The following is a 20,301-nucleotide window of genomic DNA, read 5'->3' on the forward strand; positions in this document are numbered from 1 at the left end:
GGTTTCTCGATTTTAAAGCGATTTCCAACTCTTCGATTTAGCTAACAATATTGATTAAAACACAAAATAAATTCAGCTTAGAGTTAAAAACAAAATAATTCAATCAATTGATATCATGTTAATATGTCGTGTAATATAATTATTTTTCTATTATTTTATTTTTAGTTTTTGTATTGTTCCACTAACATAGTTATTCAGATACTCTGCAACTAACAATAACTGATTACTTTGCCCCACACATGTGGATAAAATGCAACTTTCTCATTAGTTATGAATAATCAAGAGGGCCTTTACTAGTTGCTGTGGTGAAAAATAAGTTTTCTAATTTCTTGATATATTTCCGTTACTCCTGAGTTTATTAAAAACGAAACGTCAGGTCGAGTTACAATATTCATAATTCCAAGTCCACATTGGCTGCAAGAACTAGGGAGTTGTTAATTGAAGGCGACGGATTCCAGGAAAAAACACCGCCTGTATACAAGGCAGAGAGAAAAGCCTACTCAGTGTTGTTCGTTTTAAGAGGAAACAACCGGTTTTCCTTAAATCATAGTTTCGATTTTCTTCTCTGGATTACGATATAATGGAAAATATTTTTTTTTAATTAGACTTAATAATAAAAAAATGTCAATACCAGGGAAGAAAATGAGGACGTTTGTAAAGAGGAGTGGTCGTCCACTATTGTCATAAAAAGAAGAAGAGAACAGTATCCTCCATAGATTATCTTTTTTGATAAATAAAAATAACTTAATTGGCGCAGTCATGGTAGGATTGGTAGATAACCCAACGTCATACTATTCCATATCAATTTGTATATCTTTTGAATTCAACTTTCGATAATTTATAGAATTGTTTACTTATAATATACTTGTATACTTAATATACTTTTTTAATAATTTGACTGTAGTGCCACTTCTAGTAACTAAAATAGATTTACTATTACTACTGCCGCTGCTGTGGCGCAGCGACCCGAAGTTGATCTTGGCCTCCGACACCAAAGACCGCCATATTTCTGTCCAAAGCCGTTTCTGCCCAGTCGACGGCGCCAAAAATAAATCTATTTAACCTAATTATTTCAAGTTCCTATCTTCATATCAAACTCCATCTCCAAAACCTGTCCAGTTCTGACGCATTGTCTCAAAAACAATCATCACATTTCCCATCAGCCAGACAAAATCAAACAATCAAAGCTTGATTTCAGAAACGCCAAGTCAAACAACGGATTCGGTCGATGCAGTGAAGTTAGCATAATGGTGATGATTTCGGATGTCACTAACTGCACGTCACGTTCCAATTTTGAATTTGGAGTTCACGCTTTGATGGACGGGACACTAATTTGACTTTGAGAGCGTAAAGGTGGTTACGTCAGCTGTCTTTGGCGTTTAGTAAGTCTGTTTTATGCAATGCCAATGCAATTTTGATATCTAGAAATAGGATTTGTGATAAAAGCTAGGTATATATCCTGACAGCTTTGCAACATTGTGCAGGAGCGCAATAGCAAAAGAAAGGGAAGAAGTTTTTCTGGCCGCGCGTCTGTATTGTTTATTATATTTATTTTTCTCACACTTGCAATGAAATGTTAGTTACTTCAAATTAGGTCCGGAAATACTAGGTATGCACGTATTCGGTGCGATAAGTGAAGATATAGTCCTCCTCATTCAACCTTACACACCTAGGCCTGTAAAGCAACCAACTTTAGTTTTTAAACGTAAAATTGTGACACAAAGTAGCATTCAACCATCAAATAGCAGTAGATTCGTAATTTACTTAAATGTTTTTTTAATTTTTTTATTGTAAGTTTGAAAAAAGGCACTTTACAAATCACGGTGAGAAACAAGGTCGCTGGCCGCGTATCCATATCCGTAAATATCTACTTGGCGTTTCCCGGCCTCTAGATTCAGATTCGGATTTTATTTCTCTATAGTAATGTACTATTTATTTAAGTGTATAATGTTATACTATTATCAAAGGAATGTTTTCATCTACTCGGAAGTCTTGTAAAGTTGGTCTCTTCATTGTGTTATAAGTGTACCTTGACGCAGTGACTCATGTTAATTACATATGAAACAAATGGCCTATGGTGGTCGCTTGTATCGTCTATCATCGTGTTAGACACTTTCTAACAAATATGTATATCTAAATGATGTCATTTAGTTAACGCTCGTAGGTACGTGTTGAGCGAGAGAAATGACATCATGTAGATGTTATTTTGATGTCAAAATGTACCTTTTTTAATACCATGACGGTGGCAAACAAGCGTACGGCCCGTCTTATGATAAGCAGTCACCGTAGCCTACCTACGTTTGAATTGGCCTCAAGCATGTCTAATTTCTACCGCGTCACCATTCATTGTTGAACACAACATACATTAATAAGCGACATTATGGTCATGGTTACAAGATTATGCACTTACAGTGTAATTTTGTGAATAACGCATTGCAAGGAGACAGGTGCACACACGATCTTGAGTGCTTCAATCTACTATGTAAATGTACGACCATTTTTGAACTGTATTTTCTCAAGTTCGGGTAGCATTAGAAGTTTGCTTTTAGAGATCCTTATTTCGCCTTAAATCACCCTTTCATACAAAAGTAGACCTTATTTTCCTTTCTGGATATTCACATTATTGAAAATAATTTGACACAATTTGTTGTATATTAACGGCACCAATCATGGGACATTTACGAGAAAAATTGGAGTATTTTTGATATTTTTACCTTGAAAAGTTGAATGTACAATTCGTCCTTTATTTTTTCTATATATTTAATGAAAGCTACTGCAATTGGTTTCAATATTATTAACCAATTAACACTATGGTTTTCTGCTCTCTAACAAATATCAATGAAAAATTAAACTTAAGCGGCTCTTTGGTTCTTGTTTTTAATAAAATGTTGCGATTAAAAACTGATGATAAATACTTGTTTCACAGGATTTGTCTATACCATCCCATTACTGGTGCCTGTTCCATTATAGGGGTGTTTACTATAATTCAACCACAGCTATGCCCCACGTTTGATTTTTTCGAACTTTAGATTATTATAAGAAATAGGAGCAGTTAAATATTTATATGAAATCTGTTTTTCGCTCCTAACTTTTACAATAATTAATAAAATCAAACTTAGGGGCATAGCTATCTAAAAATATTTTCCATAATGCAAATGAACTATCCAGTGACGAAAATAGGGACTTCCATAGTAAAAATCAAAATCTTATCAGCCAAAATTGTATGAAACAGTTTTTTTTCCTGATATCGAGGTTGGTCTCATAGTAGAAGTTGCTCAGTATGACATATATATTTATCTCGCAAAATATTTCCGGTAATTAAAAATCATGGAATGTGCTCCCGCTATTTGTAAAATCTGTATTTCCAGTTAAATAATGACCTCGGTGTCTTTAAAGCAAAAGTGAATAGGCTACTACTGAACAGGTGAGCTCCATCTTAGGCTCTGTCTTCACTTTTCATCAGGTGTGACTAGGGCCAATCGCCGGTTTATTTCGGTTTTCCTCCAAATCTTTATAAGAACGCGAACATTTTGAGAACTTTATTAAAAAACCGGTTTATTCGACGATCGACGAAACGGCCGGCCAGCTTGGTGGTGTGCCACGTAAACATAAACACCGACATAGGAAGAAACCGGGCTTTTATTGCTCTAAACCGGTTAATGTGACTAGAACTGTTCTCATAATACCGGTTTAAAAATAACGATTTTTCGAGTGAAACCGAAATTAAGCGCCAATCAACGTTCTAACTAGCGCCACTGGAAAATAATTGTGATTGTCTAAATTTAACGTGTAACTGTATTTTGTATTTAAGGACCTTTAATACATCAAACTAGTTTCTAGGGTTCCGTCGCCAAATGGCAAAAAAAGGAAACCCTTATATTCGTCATGTCCGTCTGTCTGTCCCAGGGATCGGAACCGGTTTTTTGGAAAAACTTTAATATAAACATATATTTCGGTTTATTTTATACTCCAAATATAGGACTCGGTAGTGTTTTAGATAACGACTTCGTATTATTAGATTGCCCAATTAGAAAGGAAATAATTAACAAGGAACGAAAAAATACCATTTTCGTTCCCATACAAAAAATACCGGTTTTCGATCCCTGGTCTGTCCGTTTCTGTCACAGCCACTTTTTATGTTGCTGAATTCGTCGATCTATGAACTCAAAACAAAAACGGCCATTTTAACATTGGACGTGGCCCCCCTTTTTTAAATATCTATCGTTAAATTTAAATAATCATAATTATTTAGCAGTGGCGCTAGTGAGCACCTTGATGGGCTCATAAAACGTTTCCCACGATACATGATAAAGGTTTGGAAATTTAACCGGTTTCCGAGCCTTGGTTAAAAGCCGGTTAAGAAAAACTTGTATTTTTACTTCTACTAAAGAGACGCAAAGTATACAGGCTGCCATATCAGGCCCGGGATGATTTACTGAGGCGCGACCTGTCGGATAAACCTCGTAAATGGACCGGCCATTAGTCCAGATCCTTTTTGGGCTAGTTTCTTTTATGTTTTTCAGTTTTTCTGCTCTCAAGCTTGGATTAGGTTGATTAATTTATATTGCTGACTTGGGGATTAAATAAGTTAAGATTGAATTAGTAATTTAGTTCGTTAATTCAATTAATATTCAATATCTGTGATCTGTGAATGAAATGCTTTTCACAGTTGTTAAGCTCTATCGTTAAGATTGGAATTCGAAGTTTTTCTACTTCTTTATTTTTAATCTTTTTTTAATACCACGTCGGTGGCAAACAAGCATACGGTTTGCCTGATGGTAAGCAGTCACTGTAGCCTATGGACGCCTGTAACTCCAGAGGTGTTACATGCGCGTTGCCGACCCTTTACAATTTTTAAATCTTTAATCTATCACGTTCTAATGTATCTACTCGTAGTTCCTTTTTTTTAAATCTTTCATGAAGAAATGCTAATTGACTAGGTACTTTATCTATTAGATCAAAAGTCATTTAGTTTATAAGTTATGAGCATGAGTGAACAATGAATATTGTATCGTTAAGTTATTGACCGAGCGTTAGTGAAGATCTCCGTTTCAGCTTGGGCAAAAATGCTTTCGTATGTCCGAATGTTCTCATCTACGCGTCGCAGTTATGTGAGCAGTTTCGATTATTAAAATGTTTTCCTACTCCTCTACTGTGTTACCTTTCAATTAGGTATACATTCATGAACACGAATATAAGAACATACAATCATGAAAGGTTTAAAGAAAAAGTCGTATTTAAAGCTCCTAATACCTTGATGCTGGCGGAATAGTCCCACTGGACTTAAGTCATAATTATAAAAGAGTGACGTATCTATGACGTTCTTATTGGGCCAATTGTACAATCTTCTTCTTTTCATCCTGTTACCCCCTGCTGGGGTGTAGGGCTCGAACCATTTTCTTCCACTGTCCGGTCCTGGGCAGCTTGGGTAACCTCCTCCCACCCCATCCCCAATACACCCTACTCTTGCTCCACGGAACGGCGCCAAGTAGATTTAGGGCGATCATGTTTCCGTTTTCCGGGCATCTTCCAGGTCAGGGCCACCTTGGATAGGTGGGTGACAGGCTTCCTGAGGATATGCCCAATCCAATGCCATTTGCCAATTGTACAATATCTCTTATAATTAACAACAATTATATATTTTTCTTCTAAGAGTTTTCCAACACACTGTGAAAACTCGCGTAGCATTTAATACAAAACCCGTCTCAAAGACTGTATCAAACTAATAACCTTTTCTTTCTTGTATTTCTTCATTTTGCTATCAAAGAAAAACTACCCTATTTCCTCTCTCTACCACTTATTTACTTAAGGTCTTAACCGACTAGCGATTCTTATTCAAATACACTTTTATCGAAGCAAAAGGTTTGAAGCAAAAAAAACAACGGCTGATTTCAACATGGAAAATAAGACTTGGAAGGAAAGTTCTATTAAAATGAATAAAGAGCTGTGGTTTTTTTCTGCAGACAAAGGCTCTGGAAGTGTTTTATGAACGAGTCAAATGAAGTTTAATAAGGTTTCGTTGTACTTGTGTACTTCTTGTTTCTGTCTCAGAAGTGGGAGCCATTTCAATTTTGTTGTGTTTTAACTAGTGCGCCGTGGGCGTAGCGCGACGGCCAGGGGGGCGACAGAAGTCTTGCCAATATATAACCTGTAGGTTTTTTCAATCAATTTTAAACGAATCTTCATTTCTGGTCCGTACTTTAATTATGGGGTTATTTTTGATTCACACATACACCGTGGGCTGGTAAAACCCGACAGATTTTAACCACGCATTCCTGAGGTCATTAGGAGCAAAAAATTATATATAAGGTTTGGGAAAATTCGGCAAAAAAAAAATTTTAACACAATGTTTTGCTTTTTCTTCATTCGACACATTATTTCTTCTTACATCTTGTCGAAAAAAAAAAACTAATTAGTTACAATGAATAACTAAAGCTTTTTTTATTTAAACAAAAAATTGCGAGTTTCTTATAAAACTTTTGTCTGCCAACAGGTCTAAACCAAGTCACATAGTGGCAGCGTCGCAGCCAAAAATGTGTTTTTCACTAAGTTATTGTTATTACAGGAACAATTTTTGACAAAAATTGTCATTATCTCTAAAACAAGACCGATTTCAAGAAGCTTTGTATCACATTTTAGTCTCTAAATGCGGTCAAGAATACACCTTTAAAATTTGTCGGGTTTTATCAGCCCACGGTGTATATAGATCGAGACATTTACGACGACGCGTGCCTTGATGAGACGAACTTTAATAGTTTTTTCTCAGGATGGATGGATGGACTTACGAATAGAAAGATATTATTATCTAGCACTTACAAATAATGAAATTAAATATTTTCTTTTATGCCGTTTAGAACAGTTTTGATGTCTACAGTTCTCCAATTCTTCCTCAATAGCTCAACGGTTATCTGAAAGGGATCCCTGAAAGGAATAAGTTCGCGTTTGTACAAATTATGTGTGTTTTCCTGTTTTATGTTTATTTTTGTACAATAAAGTGTTTTACTACTACTACCATAACACTACTACTGGTCACATCAGCAGAATAGCAGCTTGAGGCGCTCGAGTCAGTCGAGATGATAGCCAAGAGAATCATTAATGGCGACGATCTGACGAATGCTCTACTTCAAAGTCTGGAGCAACCCCGCAAGGTTACCAGCCGATCATTTACAGGATACATTTCGGAGAGTGTGCCGAGGAACTGCACAACCTTATTCCTCCGTCCTCATTTCACCATTACCAGACAATCGGCACTGTGGCATCGCTTCATGGTACGTATTCCACAAATACGCACGAAGCGTTTCGCTATAATATTCCTTATGCGAACTGCTAAGGAGTGGAATGTCCTGCCCGAGTCTGTGTTTCCGCTTGAGTACAATCTGGATCTCTTCAAGGCTAGAGATAGGTATCTCATAGGTAAGCTTGCTCCAACGTAGATCGTGGTCAAACGCCTGCCTATCCTACATAAAAAAATAACGCTTCCGCTCTCGTTTGAACCACACCCCACACGTCTCCATGAGTGAAAATTCTCCGGAAAATGATAAATTGGGCCCGTGACGTACCCAGAATTTTGATGGCCGTCTTTGTATAGTATCGTGTTTCAAAGTGCCCCCTGAATTACGGGACAAGCCTGTTATTACGGACAAAGAGGTCCGAAATGTGGTCACGGGGTCCAATGGAGTTGGAAGACTTTTGACTGGAGTTTATCTGTCAAAAGTGTTATAGATGGATGCGTTTAGATAATTGGCTCCTCCTTATTTAGAGTTTATTTTTAGTTTCGGGTCCGTTGAATGGAAATTTAGCTTGGTTAGTATAAGTTTATATCTGAGGTTTGAATTGAAACATTTTAAAGTTATAAGGTTCAAGGTATATAAATAGTTTAAAGGCTCATTTAGACGGCGCGAGAACTCGCATACAATTTAGGTTTAAAGAACTTTATTTTCTGAAATACCTTATATATTTCACTTCAGAGAAATTTAACTAAAACAGAAATGAATAATAAATATGAGTAAGTATAGCGAGTTACAAAGTACCTAGCTGAAACTTAAATATAAATAAATAAAAAAACAGACAAGTGCGAGTCGGCCGCTTCTTTGTATGGGAGCCCTTTTAAATATTTATTTTATTCTGTTTTAAGTATTTGTTGTTATAGGTGCAACAGAAATACATAATCTGTAGAAATTTCAACTGGATATCACGGTCCATGAGATACAGCCTGGTGACAGACGGACGGACGGACGGATAGAGGAGTCTCAGTAATAGGGTCCCGTTTGACCCTTTGGGTACGGAACCCAAAAAACTAACAACGTATTTTTGGTTGTTAAACAAAAAAAAGTTTCTTACGCGCACAACGCGTAACAAACCTTTTAATGTAATACTTACTAACTAACTAACTGCTTTGGCTCAGCGATCTAAAAAGAATCTTGGCCTCCGAAACGAGAGAACGCCACCTGTCTGTGTTATACTTACAAATTGACTAATTACCTATTATACAAACAATAATAAAACAATAATTAGATACATTGCGGAGTGTTGAGGTTGCATCAAATTCAGCCGACCGATCAAATACCGCAATGTAATGAAACTCGCATGCGATTTATCGCACCATCTAAATCGTCCTTTATTCATTACGTTTTTAAGGACATACGTAAAGCTTTGATTAGCTTTTCATTTTACTTAGTATTAGGTTATAAGGCTTCTGGTTACATTTATTATTTACATATTCTACTTCAGTACCCCTAGTGTAAATATATTCGATAGGAACGTGACGTACGCGTTTGCGTTAAGTCTCATTTTGTATGGTATTTAGGAACAGCGCGCCAAGCGAGACGTTTTGGAAACTCAAAATCCCATACAAAATGAGACTTAACGCAAACGCATACGTCACGTTTCGCTATCGAGAGTTTCGATATCACAGACTAGGCGACCGGACTGGCATTTCTTCCTGACTGGTATTTCTGAGTCATAGCTATTTTCTATGTATATAAGTATCTATATCGTCGCCTATTACCCATAGTACAAGCTTGGTTTCGTTTGGTTGGGGCTAGTTCGATCTGTGTATAATTGTCCCCAAATATTTATTTGTTTAGTTATATTTTTTCTGTAGTAAATAACTGGCCAATGATTATACGATTAATCATAATAGGTTAACGATTAACATAAATCATGACATAATAAAAATTAAAGTTCACTGATTAGATTAGATTAGATTTATTTATTTCTTAAAGAAAAAGACACAGTATTTTACACAAAAAGATAAAACAAAGGCTTTCACTAAAAGATCGTCAACTTAACATTAAAACAAAAAATATAAAATTAATAAATAAAGAAATGTCACGACAAAAAAGAAAATGTCAATGTATACATAGCTAGGGACAACCTAGGTATTGTCGAAATGTCAAAAATAATAAAAAAACAAACATATTTACAAAAACACTAAGTTATAAATAACTTTATCTGTAAAATAATTTAAATGAAAAATATAATGATAATATATTATATGTCAACGATCTTAATTGGACAATACTATTCACCAAAGTAAGGACTCTAAACACGAAGAATTTCGCACATTGACCTACCATTTCGTATTATATTGCTGTTCCGCCAATGACGCTGGCGGTCAATGTGCGAGCAAGACAGAAATATAACTACGCGTGTGCGATAGAGATAGAAAGTTGCGGGTCAATGTAGTAGTAATAGTAAATACATATTTAAAGTAACATAAATTAGTAAGAAGTACAAAGGCGAACCCTTTGAGGGATCTGTTCCAGTTAACCTTTGAGTAGATGAGAGGAGAAAGTTAAAAGAGGGTGACAAATGCAGCAAAATGTACAATAAGGTACTAGAAAGGCAAAGGATATAAATTCATACACAATTTATAGAAAACTTAAACATGTATTACACACATAGGAATTGAGAAAATTCACAAAAAATTGGAAAGACGAAGGAAAATGTAAAGCAACTATACAATAGAAATATAGGCAAATTTATCAGTCAGATAACCATAGAAGAATAGAATAGAATAGAATTTGTTTTATTCATAAACACACAAACAGTAATAGACATACATAAAAGAGAACATAGTGAGAGTAAAGTGTCACGGAATGGCCTCATCTCAGCATGTTGCTGGCGACTTCCAGCGACATAGCATCGTTAACCTCCGCTTGAGCGACGTTACCGATTGTGCCTGTCTGAGCGAAACAGGCATTGTACGAAATTCTCCGGGCCTAGCATGCTTACTTATCCCTAAAAAAAAAACTTGTTGCCAGGCAGAGTGATGGCAGGTGGGCCAAAATGCTAACGGAATGGTGGCCGCTTTCAGACGAAAGGAGTGCCTGGCGTCCGTTGACTCGTTGGGTGGACGACATTCGGAAGACTGCGGGTCACTTCTGGATGAGATTGGCTCGGGACCGGGATAATTGGCGTCCTAGAAGAGAGGCCTATGCTCAGCAGTGGGCGATAAAAGGCTGACATGATGATGATGATGAACAAAAAAAAATCAAAAACGTCGAATTTTCTTTTAAGTCGAGTCGAGTGTGAGTTAAAAAGATACTTAACATGACGTCTCCATATCAACACTGTCGATACACCTAAGTCACCTTGTATTTATACATCTTTACCCACTAAAAGCACAAAAATCATAACAAAAGACATATTTCCGGCGCAATTTACATAATGGTCCAGTCGCCAAGGGTCTGAACTCAGTAAAGGGCCCGAGGGACCTCTGATAATGGCCTGTGCTACACCCCTGTTTGGCCCTTCAAGATAAATGCCAGATAGTATTCGTAATGGGTGTTCTTTAAAGTTGGGTAAATTAATGCTGACATCGGTTTATGATGCTGTGTTTTGGTCACGTCACTAGTACAGTCAACATCAAAAGTAACGTATCAAACAAGGTGTCAAGAGTATCAACCATTCTGCAACAGACTAACAAAAAGTGACGGTTCTATAGGTAGAACAATTAAGACTGTAAAAGATATACTTCTGAACGTGAATATCAAAAATGTATCTACATTTGGAAAAGTTATAAGGAATATCAGATACTTTTGGCGCGTTGTTTCGTCCGTTACTATTGATGATGACTATACTTAATTTGTGTTTTTTACACGTACGCGCCATTCCAGACGCGATTTATTTATTTAGTATAAGTATTTTGACACTTGGAGAGACTTTACACCTCCAAATCGTATTAGTATTAGTACTCCAATATTGGGGACCTTTTACATCTCCAGATTTAATTTATTTTTAACCATAGAGACTATACATCTGTAATGTATTGTAGTAATTATTTATTTTAAAATTATTATAATGTAATGTTTACCCAGGTATTGGCTGTTGTATTTATAAATTTTGTTACGTATTTTTTATGTCACATGTAAAAGAGCCCTTGGGGCCTACTTGCAGAATATTTTTTTGAATTTTGGGCACTACTATTTAAACTAGAAACTTAATAAATATTATACATACATATAATCACGCCTATTTCCCGAAGGGGTAGGCAGAAACCACGGATTTCCACTTGCTACGATCCTGACATACCTCTTTCGCTTCCTTCACTTTCATGACATTCCTGATACACGCTCGTCGGTTTAGGGTGCTCTTGACCTGGCCTTTCTTCAGGATTTCCCCGATTTGATCAGTGAAAGTCCGCCGAGGTCTAACCCTTCCAGCTCCCTCTTCAACTTCTCCCTTATACACTCTTTGTTAACCTTCTTTCACTCATTCTTTCCACGTGTCCAAACCATCTCAACATACCTTTCTCAATTTTTGTCACTACATCTTCGTTCAGTCCACACTTTTCCCTTATCACACTGTTCCTAATTCTATCTTGTAATTAATAAATATTATATACAAAAGAAACAAAATACTAAGACCTCCAGTGCCCAAGGCTAGAATTGAACCAGCGACTTTTTTTTACGCGACAGATGCCTGAACCGCTCGGCAACCTACTGATCTGTCAGTATCATATTGGAAAGAGATCTAATATCTAAAATTAGAATTGGCATATATGTACTGAACGCAATCTTAATCAAATACGTTCATTGTCTATTCGTTACGTGCACGACTGTCACGTCACCTATACTCGTAATCCGCAAATATAGCGGAAAACGTCAAATCACTACGTCTTATAAAACGTCCCCCAATCTCAGAAACTATTGAATTTTTCATACGGTTTTCACCTATCGAAATAATAATTCTTGAAGAAGGTTTAAGTGTATAATTTGTTATAGTTTTTTGTTAAATTGGTTGAAATATGACGATGTCATATGATGACATATCAAGCATTGATGATTGATTGACATATGCCGTATTTAAGAATTATTGCGCTAAAAATTTAGTTTTTTCTTCGCAAGTGTGATAAATAACATTGTAACTCCGAAGGTAAGAATATTGCAAACTCGGTTCTTTAATTTCCCTCCAGCCTGAAGCTGTCGGGAATTACCAACTTTGGCCTCCAAAATTTCACTTACTCCCCTCGTTGCACAATGTATTAACGGCCCGATTCAAAGAATGAGATTTTTTTTTATAGGACATAATTACACAAATTGACTAAGTCCCACAGTAAGCTCAATAATATATAAATATTTATATATACTTAAATACATAGAAAACACCCATGACTCAGGAACAAATATCCATGCTCATCACACGAATAAATGCCCTTACCAGGATTTCAACCCGGGACCATCAGCTTCATAGGCAGGGTCACTACCCACTAGGCCAAACCGGTCGTCAAAAGATATGATAACGATAAGTTCTGGTTTAAATAAGTTTCTCATTTAGATATCGTTTGTATGTCGTATAATTGACAGAAGCAGCTCGATTCGGGCAACCAATTTTACTTTGACGTTAGAAATATCGTAGATAAATCTTATTGGAATCACAGCGGACTCGAAATAAACGTCAATTTTGACAATCATTCTTCGAATCGGGCCGTAATTCAGTAGTTGAATCAGCCAATACGCAACAATTCTCACTGGCTGACTTTAGAATATTATATTAGAATAATTAAATAAAGCTTTCATAGCACTAGCTTTAGTACAATAAGCTATTGTATAACCGCCTTTCAGCAAATATGCCAAGTAGGCCCACATCAGTCCTTAATATGTGAAAGGAATTTGGAATAAAACGCTTACTAAGAACGGGTAGGACTAACAATGAGATAGGTATTCAAATATATACGATAGTGACGTATATGGAAGACGTTGCGAGATTTTTCTGACGTTCTTATTCAAACTACATACGAGTTACAAATAATCATAATCATACAATCGTAATGTACCTACAATTTGCTGTCGTTATTTTTTTGGTATAAGTAGAACAGCATATTTTGTCAGTACTGCCCTTCTTAGGCCTTCAGCACATGGAGCAAAAGCGTAGGCATTGCGTAAGCGTATCGTAAAAACGTACGAGACGCGTAGAGTTCTGGGCACCAAGCGTCGCGTAAGCGTAATCGATTTATAAGTGAAATCTCATTAGTTGAAATCATGGCGCCACTGGCGTCAAATGTCTTCGGCGGATATATCGATGATCTTTTTCGTCAGGTGAAGAAGATTTTTTTGATAATGTCAGTTTTGTGTTTTAAGCTTTTGGCAGTGGGGTTTGGTATAATACCAAATCTGTGGCTCTAGTGAAAAAGGGTACAAGTCTCTGGCAGTTTAGGTGTATAAGGGCATAAGTGTTACGTGGAACTTACACCCCTTTACACCTGCGCTGCCAGAGACTTGTACCCTTTTTCACTAGGGCCACTATGTACTTAGGTGTTGGGATTGTTGCAAATAAAAAGTTCAGACGCGGTAACAATAATAAATCTATATTAACACAACTCAACACTAAACTAACACTAATTACAATAATAAGTATGGTGCGATATATAATCGAGCTCGACCGTTAAAGATAGGTACCAAGAGAACGCGAGGGAGCGATACGATATCAAGCTCAACCTGTGATAATAGGTACGAGACAACTTGTCGAGTTGACGTCTGACTACGAACTATCCCTTGTCTCCCGCGATCCCGATGATTATAACCTTGCATCAGGTACGCAATAGGAATAGCGGTACAGAACCTATAACGGTTTCGCACATGGCGAATCCTAACGTTTCCCACGAATTACTCCGCTGGCTACAAATTAGTTTATGATTTAAAGTTAACAATATTCGGAAATTGACAAAGAAATAAAACAAAGAGAGATTAACACAAAGGCAAGTACCGACAAAGGGAAGGAAACAGATAACTTATATTACAATGTTTTTACAAGCTCATCCCTGTAACGGTCATAATAAACAGTTAGGTATGCTATTAACTAAAATGCACATTGCGCATAACGGGAAAAGCTAAATTAATATATTATTTATTTAATATCATCTAAAGCTTGGGCGAATGTAGGACGCAGTCCCTACAAGCTTGTATTACGCTACGACGCTTCGTATGCGGACTTGTTTGAACCTGTTCGTGCTCGCACCGCTCTCGTTCTAGACGCGTATATATTACGATACGCGTACGCGTCTCTTACACTTACGCAGGGATCGGAAACCGGTATTTTTTGTATGGGAACGAAAACGGTATTTTTTCGTTCTTTGTTAATTATTTCATTTCTAATTGGGCAATCTAATAATACGAAGTCGTTATCTAATAATACAACCGAGTCCTATATTTGGAGTATAAAATAAACCGAAATATATGTTTATTTCAAAGTTTTTCCAAAAAACCGGTTCCGATACGGTTACGCTTCGTATGCTGAGGGCCTTAATCAAATTTTTACTTATATAATCTTAAGAAAGGAATCAAACATAAATTAACTGAACTTTTAAAAATAAAGGGGGTTAATTAAGTATGCTGGTTAAAATATTGAATACATGAAATTTTGCAAATGCGTGTTCCCACAAATGCCTCTCCTTATGTTGTCTCTAAATTAATACACATGTAACATGTAACTTGCAAATTTGACGTCACTCCCAACTAAATACGTGCGTCACAATGTTAACTACCCGTGGCACGAAAATTGCCTGAGCCCATAACCTTACTCATTTGTCTTAATCTCCCTCTTGAGCGACACACTGTATATATGTAACAGAGTATACCCCTAGATAGATGTATGGACACTAAAGTATACAGGATGATCTTTGAAGCACACTGATTTTAACTTTCACGATGTCCCTTATTCATAATTAATAAGGTGTAAGCTATTTAGTTTAATTAAATGATACGAGTATTATTATATTTATGGAAAATATTTTTAGAAAGTAAAAATTTGATTATGACAAGCCTTATTATGCCTAAGCAGTTTGGTTATTAAAATATTAATAAAATTATTTATTTATTAACTAAGCGCTAGCGAAGGTCTGAAACGAAGACTTGCTTGTTGTCTGGATGTTTTCATCTGCAGGTTGGATTTTAACTGATTTTAGAAGACGAGTCTGGCCTGGTGTGTAGTGACATCCTGCCTGTGAAGTCTATGGTCCTGGGTTCGAATCCCGGTTAGGGCATTTATTTGCGTGATGAGCACAGATAATTGTTCCTGAGTTATGGGTGTTTTCTAAGTATTTATATATTATGTATATCCTTGTCTTAGTACCCATAATACAAGCCTTCTTGGCTTACCGTGGGACTGAGTCAATTAGTGAAAGAATGTCCCTATAATATTGATTTATTTAGTGAAATTTAGTTAGTTCCATTGAATTTGTCGTTTCGTCTTTTGGAAAATGTTCAAAATTGGCGTACGAGTAAAGGACTTAAGAACCAGTATGGTCTATGTCACTTAAGACTTGTGAGAATGACTCAATGTAGTATTTTTTATGTTTACATTTTTTAAGATTATCGCGAGGTCTACAGCTCATAAAGCGCCTAGTTTTATTCCACCCCGTATGACAAACACGCTCATTACTGGCGGCCATTTTAAAAGCCCGTGTTACACGACGGGACCTCAAATTGTGCGCGCCGGCAAGAGTGCGTGTCATTACGAGAAGCAGCATTGAGGTTTGCGGTCCCTAAGGGGAACAGTGTATCTCACTCACATACATAGTTGTTATTTTAGCTGCTTTTGAATTTATTTAATCTATTTTAAACAAATAGGTTACTTTGTTAATCCGCAAAATAACGTGCTGGCCATGCAATGCTAAACCGTTACCTACTCTAACTTGCGTATTTTGAAAATAAATAAATGTTTATACCCTGAAACCGTGAAAATAAATAAGCAAATTAATATAACAAATCAGGGGCCCATTTTTCGAACGGTATTAGACTAATACCGTTCGAATACCACTGTTTTATTTTCTTAATTTTTCTATACTGATTTATTTTATGTTAATTTTTGCATGTCGTGTCTTCGACTGAATACTGACACTTATATGTAAAACCTTTTCTGGTATCATCTTGTACCATACGTATTCTGGCAAATAAAGAAATTCTATTCTATTCTATTCTAATATTATTAGTGCACGAACTGTCAAGTCGTATGGGTTACCATGGCAACACACTAATAATATTAGACTAACGTTCCAGAAATGGGCCTCAGCATGTAAAAATACGAAAACAGTATTGATTGACTAGCACGTTATTATTTCGCGGATAAGCAAAGTAACCTTTTTGTTGTAATTATTATGGATTTCCGCAAATTAACGCCTCATTCTTAATTACTTAGCAAGTTTTTGTCTAAATCGATTGACAAGATTAAGATATCTTTCTAACAGATTTATGCCGCCAAGAGTTCGTTTCATTAGGAGAAGCAACGTTGAGGCTTGCGGTCCCCGAGGGGAAACGTGTAACCAACAAAGCAATACAGTTGCCAATGTTAGCAACTTTTTACTTTATTTTTTTTATTTTTTTTCGAACGGTTTAGCAAGTATCAGTACCCCTAGTGTAAATAAATTCGATTTCGAAACGTGACATACGCGTTTGCGTTTAGTCTCATTTTGTATTGGATTTAGAAAGAGCGCGCCAAGCGGGACGTTTTGTAAACTCAAAATCCTATACAAAATGAGACTTAACGCAAACGCGTTCGTCACGTTATGATGTCGATCAAATTTTTATTTGTTTTTTCTCGAAGCTGCAGGAGCAATATTATTGCTAATTAGACAGTTCTGAAAAGGAAACCAGCCCAGACTAAAATAAAACTCCTCACGACAATAACATCTTTTTTACAATGAAAGATATTTCTAATGTTGTAAAACATATGAAGCGTGGGAAGTCCCCGGGGCACGATGGACTTAGCGTGGAGCACATCTTCCACGGCAGTGACGAGCTTTATCGTGTCCTAGCAGATTTTTTTAATGCATGCCTAGCCCATTGTTATCTTCCTCCTGACATGATGAAAACAATAGTTGTCCCTATTGTTAAAAATAAAACTGGTGACCTGTCTAGTCTTAACAACTACAGGCCTATCTCGCTGGCTACGATAATCGGCAAAGTACTCGAGAGGCTATTACAACCCGAATTGACTAGGAATCTTACAATTGATCAGGCGCAGTTTGGTTTTCGCTCAGGACTTTCAACGGATTCTGCAATATTAGGTCTGAAGTACACATTGAATCACTATGTCAAAAGGGAAACGTCAGTGTACGCGTGCTTTTTAGATCTCAGCCGCGCTTTTGACTTAGTCAACTATGATTTGCTGTGGAAAAAGCTATTCACGTCTGGGACACCTCCTGAGGTTGTAGGTCTGTTGAGGTTCTGGTACGAAAACCAAACTAACAATGTAAAGTGGGGTGATGCACAGTCTAACGATTACAGGCTAGACTGTGGAGTGCGCCAAGGCGGGTTGACATCTCCGGACCTATTCAATTTATATGTCAACGATCTTATCGGGGAGCTGAGAGGCTCCAACGTCGGTTGCCATATTGGTAACGTATGTGTTAACAATCTGAGCTACGCAGACGATATGGTGCTTCTCAGCCCCTCGATTAATGGTCTTATGAAGCTGCTTAAGATCTGCGAACATTATGCCAGTACGCATGGCCTAAAATATAACGTGCTTAAGACGGAAATGCTCGTTTTTAGGTCAGGGAAGGGTCCGGAGGTGATACCTACGGTGTGTATGAGTGGTGCGCCAATTCGGGTTGTAACGAGCTTTAAGTACTTAGGACATATCCTGGACGAGTACTTGAAAGATGACGCCGATATGGAGAGGGAGCGCAGGGCTCTCGCGGTTCGGTGCAACATGTTGGCTCGACGCTTTGCGCGTTGTTCGAGTGAGGTAAAGGTGACCCTGTTCAAAGCCTTTTGCCAATGTTTTTATACTTGTCAGCTTTGGAACAGGTACACCAGGCACTCCTTCAACGCGTTAAGGGTACAGTACAATAACGCCTTTCGTATTTTGTTGAAATTACCCCGTTTCTGCAGTGCGAAGGGCATGTTCGCGGACGCGAGGGTCCCTGACTTCTTCGCCATCCTGAGAGCCAGGTCGGCTGCCTTCCGGGCGAGATTGCTAGCCTCCAACAATGAAATTCTGTCACTGGTAGCTAAAGACTACAGTGACGAATTTAACAAACACTGGCGAAAACTGCACCGGTCCGAGAACGGCCTTTTTTAGTGCATAAGTTTTGTAAATGTTTATTATTATTATTATTTATTAAAACTCCAGTCAAACTTTTACTTCATGTTTGAACTGTAAGATTCCATTTTCAAATCTTTTATCGTGAGGTTGTTCGCCGTTTGCAGAACTACGTTCAATTTCACCTACGCTTGAACCTATCTGAAAACCACTATACTTAACCTCATAAAATGGTTCAACTCCTCATCCTACTCAACCTCCCCCAATCGTTAATATCATTGCGCGCCGAGCGCGCGGCACGGCGTCCAGCAGTACGCGGCGCGCGGCTGTCGTGAACACTACTCATAAACTGAGTGCTTAAAAATGGAGACCTAGGCTCTTGAAATGTCGCGCGAGTGACTAAAAATTTAACCTAAATAAATTTTTTTTAATAAATTATGATTTACGACAGTTTAAATTCAACCAATATAATCTCTTAGCAAGTTTTATACGTACATTATTTAGCAAACTTTAAACATTTGTGGCATCTTTTCGTCGCCAAGACCGCGTGTAATTAGAAGCGACGTTGAGGGTTGCGGTCCCCTAGTGGAGGATGCTCTCGTTTTCGACATTTTTTTTGTATATTTTGTACGTGGCAAGTTTTGTTTCATACGGAGTTGAAATTAGTTTTAGAAAAACCACTTTGTAACTTATGTACGAAATATCATTGGGAGGCGCACCGCCCATCCCCACCCACCCATTTGGCCTATCAAAAGCGCTGCTAACTTAGCTTGGTCTGACTGTATTCCATATTTCTAAGTACAAAATAATAAAAATCCGTGTATCCGTAACAAAAAATCTAATTCATTTTCTTTTTTTTTCAGGTCAAGAGTAGACTGGCGTAAGTGTAACCTACCAATACTTAATGACGTCATTAAATCTGTTCATTAGAGGCGCGGGGCATGAAAAGGTATCACAAATGACGTATATTCACGAGAGATTGTTATAAAAACTATGTTCTCAGCCAAGTGTATCCTGGTAGCCAGAAATAGAACTTTTTATGACTTAAATAAAGTTAATTTTTGACCTAGCAAAGTGAAAGGGAAAAAAATATTTCGTATATTCCGATGTTTTCTTCCACATGTCGCATTTTTCACCTGACTGTCGTAAAATTTTGTGGTCAGGATCGGTATTCGTGTAGTTTTTTTTTGGCGATTCAGTTTTTTTTTCCAAATTACGGAGCCATGGGGGTGCACGAGGTCAACAACTGAGAGCCTCTAGAGTTTTGTGTCTTTATTACCTTCTCAATCATATTTTACATAAAAATACGCCTCCATTTTTATTTTATTTACAATAATAATACTCATGATATGATAGATATTTATAAATATAAATGTGACATACTGTAATTTTTGACGTGTAAAACTATTGTTTTATAAAGGAATAAATGAAAAATTTAAATTAATCGCTGATACGTTGTGCGAGGAAGCCGCCAGCTCTTCGGTCACCAGTTACGTCAACCAGACGCTTTGTGATATCTGCAAATAACTTGTGCGCGCTGGGACCCCATGAATCTATACTTTCAACGCCAAATGGTACAAAATGGTACGCCTAAATAAATAATAAAATACATTAAACGGCTTTCAGTTTGCACCACCTAATTTTGAATATACTTAGTTATAGAAATACTTTGTTTAGGTTTGTTGTTGTTTAATTTTGAACTGGTTTTGATAAGACATTGAAAATCGCTCACCCTGATTGATGCGTGCGAAATAAGGCGAAAATCATCCATAAGATGCGCGCCAATCACCCAAGACGGTCGTTTACATCGTATAA

General features: G+C 37.0%; 1 protein-coding gene across 2 annotated transcripts in view; it reads left to right on the forward strand.

The window, feature by feature from the left end:
- Positions 1 to 20,301, forward strand: part of LOC133528126 (hemicentin-1) — a 569,794-nt gene that overhangs the window by 68,059 nt on the left and 481,434 nt on the right. For both annotated transcript variants that reach the window (XM_061865357.1, XM_061865358.1), the window contains exon 2: positions 19,350 to 19,366. The gene's annotated coding sequence lies outside the window, so the exon portion shown is untranslated. The remainder of the gene's footprint in view (positions 1 to 19,349; positions 19,367 to 20,301) is intronic.

The sequence above is a fragment of the Cydia pomonella genome, chromosome 19 (genome assembly GCF_033807575.1).
Source record: "Cydia pomonella isolate Wapato2018A chromosome 19, ilCydPomo1, whole genome shotgun sequence".
NCBI lineage: Eukaryota > Metazoa > Arthropoda > Insecta > Lepidoptera > Tortricidae > Cydia > Cydia pomonella.